The sequence below is a fragment of the Formica exsecta genome, unplaced genomic scaffold (genome assembly GCF_003651465.1).
Source record: "Formica exsecta isolate Colony F162 unplaced genomic scaffold, ASM365146v1 scaffold79, whole genome shotgun sequence".
Lineage (NCBI taxonomy): Eukaryota > Metazoa > Arthropoda > Insecta > Hymenoptera > Formicidae > Formica > Formica exsecta.
In genome coordinates this window covers 822,506-829,519 of record NW_021853558.1, presented here as the reverse complement: position 1 = coordinate 829,519, position 7,014 = coordinate 822,506, and the positions used below count along the sequence as shown (strand labels likewise).

General features: G+C 32.9%; 1 protein-coding gene across 6 annotated transcripts in view; it reads left to right on the top strand.

Annotated features, from left to right (window-relative positions):
- The window catches only part of LOC115244065 (guanine nucleotide-binding protein G(q) subunit alpha), a 31,595-nt gene that overhangs the window by 1,658 nt on the left and 22,923 nt on the right, over positions 1 to 7,014 (top strand). The gene's annotated exons all lie outside the window — the stretch shown is intronic.

Below are 7,014 nucleotides of genomic sequence, written 5' to 3'. Positions count from 1 at the left end.
ATATATATATAGTTATGATATAAAATATAATTATGATGTCATAGAATCTTATAATGCTATATATTTGCACGCACACAAACAGGAAAGTCGTAACAAGATAATTATGGAATAGGCGGGTGAGAGTAACATGCCATTTGACTTGCCTCCTACTGATTTCGAGTAAATCCGGCATTATAGCATCGTCGTTATCATTGAATGAAAATGAAGAAAAAGAATTTTATAAGATTTCGGCGAACTCGCGAGGTGTAATACAAATTTAATCTCCCCCTCCCCTTTCTCTTCAGGATGTACAAAATACAGTTTATTTATAAATAGAATTTTTTATTCAGAGAGAGCGATAACCGGAATAGGTAATTTTCGCACGGTAACTCTGTTTCACACTTTCATCCTCTAATATTATACAGAGAGAAATTATACAATATTTTATTCCAAAATTTTTCATTTCAAAAATTGTCTATTTTTGTTGTCCAAGATCTTTTATACTCCGTTTGCTTTTTTTTTTTTCAAGCATCAAATTATTCAAGAGGAATCCGATGACAAAATCACTCTAGCTACGTTTTGCGGGGTTAATCAGAATGATCGCGATATCGAATAATTACGCGATATTTGTACTTTGTATTTGCCAATAATATATACGAGCAATTGTGGCGATTGTGTGTGGAATTATTACGAAATGATGAAAACTCGTTTAGCGGACGTCGTTATGGCGCAACGAGTGTCAATTCAATATCGTGCGCGAAAGAGCGACGATTATTAATTCCATCATCGGCACAGTCGCATTTTATTCCCAGTGTCAGCGATCATATACCTCGATTGACCCTACGTGCTCTCCTTTAGAGGAGTCGCTCCGCTCTCGTTTCATTCATGCGCGCATCTCGCGAGCGGCCGCGTGCCGGCCGACGCCGACGCCGGCGCCGCCCAGGAGACGACGACATCCGCGCGTCACGTACATTTCTCGTCTTGTGCACGAGGTCGATCGGCGCGGCCGGCGTGCGCTTGACAGCTCTCTCTCTCTCTCTCTCTCTCTCTCTCTCTCTCTCTCTCTCTCTCTCTCTCTCTCTCTCTTTCTCTCTCTCTTTCTCTCTCTCTCTTTCTCTCTCTCTTTCTTTGTCTCTTTGTCTCTCTATTCCTCTCTCGACCGGGGCGCTTCACGATATCGCTATCCATATACAGGGTGTCTGCTCCTTGGAAAAACATGAAAAACCTGGAATTCTCATGGATTTTTTTTGTTCCTGGAAAAATCAGGGAATTATCATAAAATTTTATTGGGAAATATTTTTAAATTGCTCTTTAATAATGCTTTTATATTAAGCAATCGGCAATCCGCCGATAAGTCAAGTTATGAATTATGTATTTAAAATATATTATAAATATATATCTATTTTTGTTTATATAATATCTAATAATTCAATGTCTTGACAAAATATTGAATGTACAGTACGTATTCTTTTTATTATAATTTTGTATGATAAAAAAATATAAATATTATGCAAATGAAAAGTGTTAATCTACAAAAGCTATTCAATTTTTCAGTACATTATTTTGAACAAAAATATCCTTGAAGATCGGGAAATTTTTTACAAGATTTAAATAGGAGAGAGAGAAAGGATACCTCGATATACAGGGTGTTTCCGAGTGGTACCTTTCGAATTATTTTTTGATCAAATCTCGAAATCGACTTTTCCTCCGCAAAAATTTGACGTAATAATTCTTTGACATTCGACTTCAAATAAGACTCAGGGTGGATCTTAGATGGCTTATAAGATTTACTTTAAATATTTGTAACGCGCGAATTTTACAGACCCTGAATTTTATTCATAGTTCAATTTCAATATATTAATATTTGAAGAGGAGGTACGACTTTAATTTACAATAGGATAAAGCTTACGAAATCTTAAAAGCCTCTCGATTTTATCTTTTGATATGTCAACTTTGAGCTTTTTTTCACCGCGGATCGGTAACACGAGCGCCAGCTCGGCTCGGACTTCTTTTGTGTCGCGCCGACTCTGCGTATTAAATTCGCCCTGCTTATAATCTGATGAGAAGTCGTTGCGCGCTCGTTAAGAGCATTGTTTCCTCCGGAATATTCTTTGTGGTTTTGCTATTCACATGTGCATATTACTCATCTTTTCCACGAAATGAAATCCTAGCTGGGGGCACGTGCTCGAGATGCTTTCTTATAAGATTTACAATCTCGCGAATTTATCATCTCCATCGAGTGAATAACTCAATCTTTTAGAGCTAAAACTTTAATAGACTAGCCAAGTTTATTAACAGTTCAGTATATTTTCTTTTTTTGTATTATACAAATATCTGTTTAAAAATTTCTTTAAAATTGCATTATAATTTATAATTTTCTAATATTTTATGTTACGTCTTCATAAGGCAATTGTTAAAAATTAAACTTTCTTGTCTCGAGACTTTGGACTAATATTTTTACGTTACGTTAGATTTGCGAAAATTTAAAATACTCGCAAAGTATATCAACGTGTTTAAAATTAACCAAGCTTTTATAAGTTTTATATGCACAGTTGCATGAGTTATTAATTTATTGATTAATGCCGCAATCGTATAATGAGTATCTCGTTATCGATAATTGGCATTACTCGTTTATTAGCCATATTATTATCTAATTGTGCGTTTTCTCGGAGATAATGACCTTTGAAATGGAAAATCACTTCTTGCGATGCGTTTCCCATCTTCTTATGTCCTATTAAACGTTCGTCTTGGGAATTAATAAACTTTTGGCATGGATTTTCATTAGTGCGGAAGCGATAACTAATTATCGCTGTCATCGTGAGTTTTCAACGAGTCGTTCATATACAGAATGCCTTAGAGTTCTCGATCTTGTTTTCAATATTAGATAGTTTGAAAATTTAATCAATTTTTTAGAAAACATTTTGAGAAAAATTATCATCTACTGGAATTTTTTGACATTTACTTTAAAATATTTTAACTAAATTTTTTTAGGTAAAATTAACTGAGAAACGCAAATATCTGCTATATGTAAACGTATGTATTTTGTACATCACACCGAGATTTGATTCGCCAAAACTTTTTCATTTTCAACTTTATAATTGTCTCGCCATTAGAGCAATCAATAATTTTTCACGTTTATTCATCATCTATTTACAATTGAAACTAGTATTTACATATTTATAACTATTTACAATTGAAAGAACGTTTAGTTGTACTCAAAGAGAGAAGCATTCTGTACATTATAAATTATTCTAAACCGATTCTCTCTATTGTCAATTAATGACACTTATAAATTAATATAGTGTCTATATTTTAATATATTCCAATATTTGATTGCTTGTCTAAACTTTCACGAGATAAAAAATCGTGTACCATTATAAATTATTACGACTTAATGCGTTTCGAAAATTGGCGTATTTGCACTCGTCATATTCAATTTTAGGAATAAAGGGTTCAATTAGAGTGTGGCGGTCGTCGATTCAGCGACCTTTCTCGCGTCCGGCCAAGTTCCAAGCTGTCGAACTGCAGAAACGAGCCTGTCGAGTCGGCGAAATTGTAAATTGCGAGCCAGCAGCGATTCAATTTCGACGATTGCTCGCGGCGTCTGTTCGACTCGCGACCACACCATACATCGCATACACATACATACATATATACGTAACATACGCAGAACATACGCAGCTTGCGAAACAATAATTGGCGAATTTGAAAGAACAATTCGCACGATTCTCTACGCGGTGCCTGATTTTGTCGGGGATAGTCGCGTTTCAAAAACAAATTCGCAATGATCGTTTTCCTTCGTAAAATTTAGCATCCGCTAAATACGTGGCAATTGACACGCGAAATACATACTTCAATTGCAGAATACGTGATCCTGCGACGAATTTTTTATCGTCTCATGATTGTGCATCCTCTCGCTTCGTGATTCTATAAGAATTTATAAAATAACTTGTGTTATATCTCTCCCGAGATGGTTCTAATAATAGCACATTAATTAATCTCATCATTTTTTTGCAAGAACTATATAATATTTGCCTCTCTTTATCTTGAAATTATTTATAGTATTTAATCTTTTTTTTTTTTTTTTTTTTTTTTTTTTTTTTTTTTTTTTTGCTTATGACTTTAATGAATAAGGTTTTCATATGTATTCTTTGAAAAAATTCTGTATTTAGAATAAGAAAAATATCATGTATACCTTAAGAATTTGAACTGTTTGCTTTGCAAATAACATATGAAACATTTATTTTTTATTCAACGTTAAGACGAAAAATTTTATCTTAAAATAATAAAACATAAAAAGATCTTGGAGTATGAAATGATTTAAAGTACAATTTTTTCGTGAATTAAGAGTACAAATAAATAATCAAAATTCCAACTTTTATTTAATTTTAAGTAAACTTGACTTTGAAATAAAATATTATTTTCAGTTTTATTACCATAGTTAATATATTCAATATCTGAAATTTAAAAAAAAAATTATAAATGATAACTTTTTAGAATATCTTTTAAAAAATCTTTTCATCTCACAATCAGAATTAAATAAAGGACTCGTTCTCAACGTTTTGTAAGGCGATTATAAATCACCAATGCATTTATATGAACAATCATAAACCGGTTTGAGAAAATTATGACCTATGATTAGAGCAACTTTTTAAATTGTGGATATGAATACAGGTGGAGAGCATTTTACAGTTTTTATTTAATCAGCCAACAGTCTTTATCTAAAGTTGATTCAGTTGTGCCATAAATGTGACTTAAGTCTATTGCACCACACATTCTCTCATTTCTGAAATAATTTCAGCGCACCTAGCACGTTTGTCTTTCCGTTATCGAGAAATAACGGAGAAATCGCAGACAGAAGTATCGTAAGAAAGAGAAAAAGAGAGAGAGAGAGAGAGTGAGAGAGACTGAGAGCGAGAGAGAGAAAGAGAATACTTAGGCTCTTTCGGACTCTGTTCTTCCGGTCACGAGAACGTGAACAACGTGATAAGTGTGGCATAATTTTTTTGATCGCATTTCCCTCTTATAAACTCTGCTTCGATTAAGTTTCCAGATTAGATTATCGTGTCTTTTCGTATCTCCCGTACAAAGATCTTTTTCTCCATTGCATTATTTTTTAAAGAATTGATATAATAAGCACGTAGACTCGCTACATTCGCTGAGTTCAGAGTTTTTTCTTCAAAATTTTTTATAAAAAACCTCGAACATGATAAGATAGTAAGAGTTGCTCGAAATCACATGAGCGGATGCTTCTCCAGATGGTGTGGAAAAACCACAGAAGTAAATTCGCCTGGAGTAATTCCGCTCTAGTATCAAATCGGCTGCCGCTGCCGCCGCCGGTCGTTCGAGTATTATTAGCGCGCTCGTAAATAGCGGTCCCGGAAGTAGTGACATTAAAGATTGCGGTCGCTTCCGTAGCCGCGTATGAGCCGACCGTGTACAACCGGATCTGCTACCTATATCTGTATCCGTGCTGACCTTTGTCAAACAATATGGTAGAATGGCCGTTACGGGCTGAATGGCCGTTATTTAACGGAATGCATCGTGTAAACAAGCTACGCTACACTTGTCCGCTCGGGGATTTCCTTTCTCCAACTTGAAATGCCCGAAAATGTACGTGTGGTATCCCACACGTCGAATTGGTCCAAGTAAATGAAAGAAAAGACACGTTTGCGCGATATATCTTGTACAGATGTAGTTTTTTTTTTACGGCTAACACAAATTTTTTTAAACATTGAAAATTTCAAATTTGACGTAGTGTGAAAAGATGGAGATGAATTTGAGAGTATGATAGATATATAAAAATACATAAATATACTTTTATACAGTTATTTAAATATGATTATTGTGCGAAAAAGAGAATTCAGAGACAGCAGTTTTTACTTTAGGCAAATTCTGTCGCATAATGTTGTGCAGAACTAAAATTAGGCTCTTATAAATAAGTCGATCATGAAATCGATTTGTTATTTTTAATTCATGTTTGTTAAGCCGCGAAGGTCTTCAATGAGGTAAATAACTCCATAATTAAGTCTAATCCATTTAAATCTTCCCTAAGAAAAAAATTACACAACTTTGTTTCTAAAAAATTACACTTATATCACACACAAACGCATTATATTATAATATAAATATATTAAACACATTATAATTAAAGATTCAATATTAAAGGAAAGTTAAAAATATAAAATCTTGAATAAAAATCTTAAAGAAAAAAATGCTCTTTTCGTTTTTTGTTTTTTTTTCATTTTGCATCCTATAAATCTTGCTGTGAATAGTATTTTAATTTTGCTACTGGATTGTGTAAATATAGTTATACAATTTGATTACATTATTACAATGAAATAGTAGCTTCAATTTTTTTATGCAATAAAACTGTCATTTTCTCGAAAATATTGTAATTACATTCTTTTTTATGTTAAATCTTCAAACATTATTCAAGCATCGTAAAATCTATTATAAATAAATGATATTATATAAATAATAATAACTAAAAATAAAAAAGATTTTTAATAATAAACGATAATATAAAATTAAAATATTAATAATAATATATAAAAAATATATATGTATAATTTTTTAAATATATATCATATACAATAGTAATATAAATATCATGGAACGGTAATTTTATTTCTTTGTTTTTTAGGCAATATGCGATGCGCTTTCCGTCGCGAGCAACAACTAAAATTAGGTCCTTATAAATAAGTTTATCACATAAAATCGATTTGTTATTTTTTAATCCGTGTGCGTTAGCCCGCGAAGGTCCTTGCCGAGATATTTTCCGCGCGACGCTATTTTCACCGTACGTTTATGCAGGATTGCTACGAGTCTGGAAAACTATGAAAACCGGGAAAAGTCTGTGACTGTAATTAAAAATGATTAGAGAATACCGAGAAGATATCGGGGAAATCGGGAAACATTTCTGGAATTTTTCGTTGCGATAATCGGGGAAACGAGAGTCGTTTAATCGATTTATCGACATATTTCAATATTGTGCGAAACCTCATTAAGAGTTATGCAAAGATATATATATAT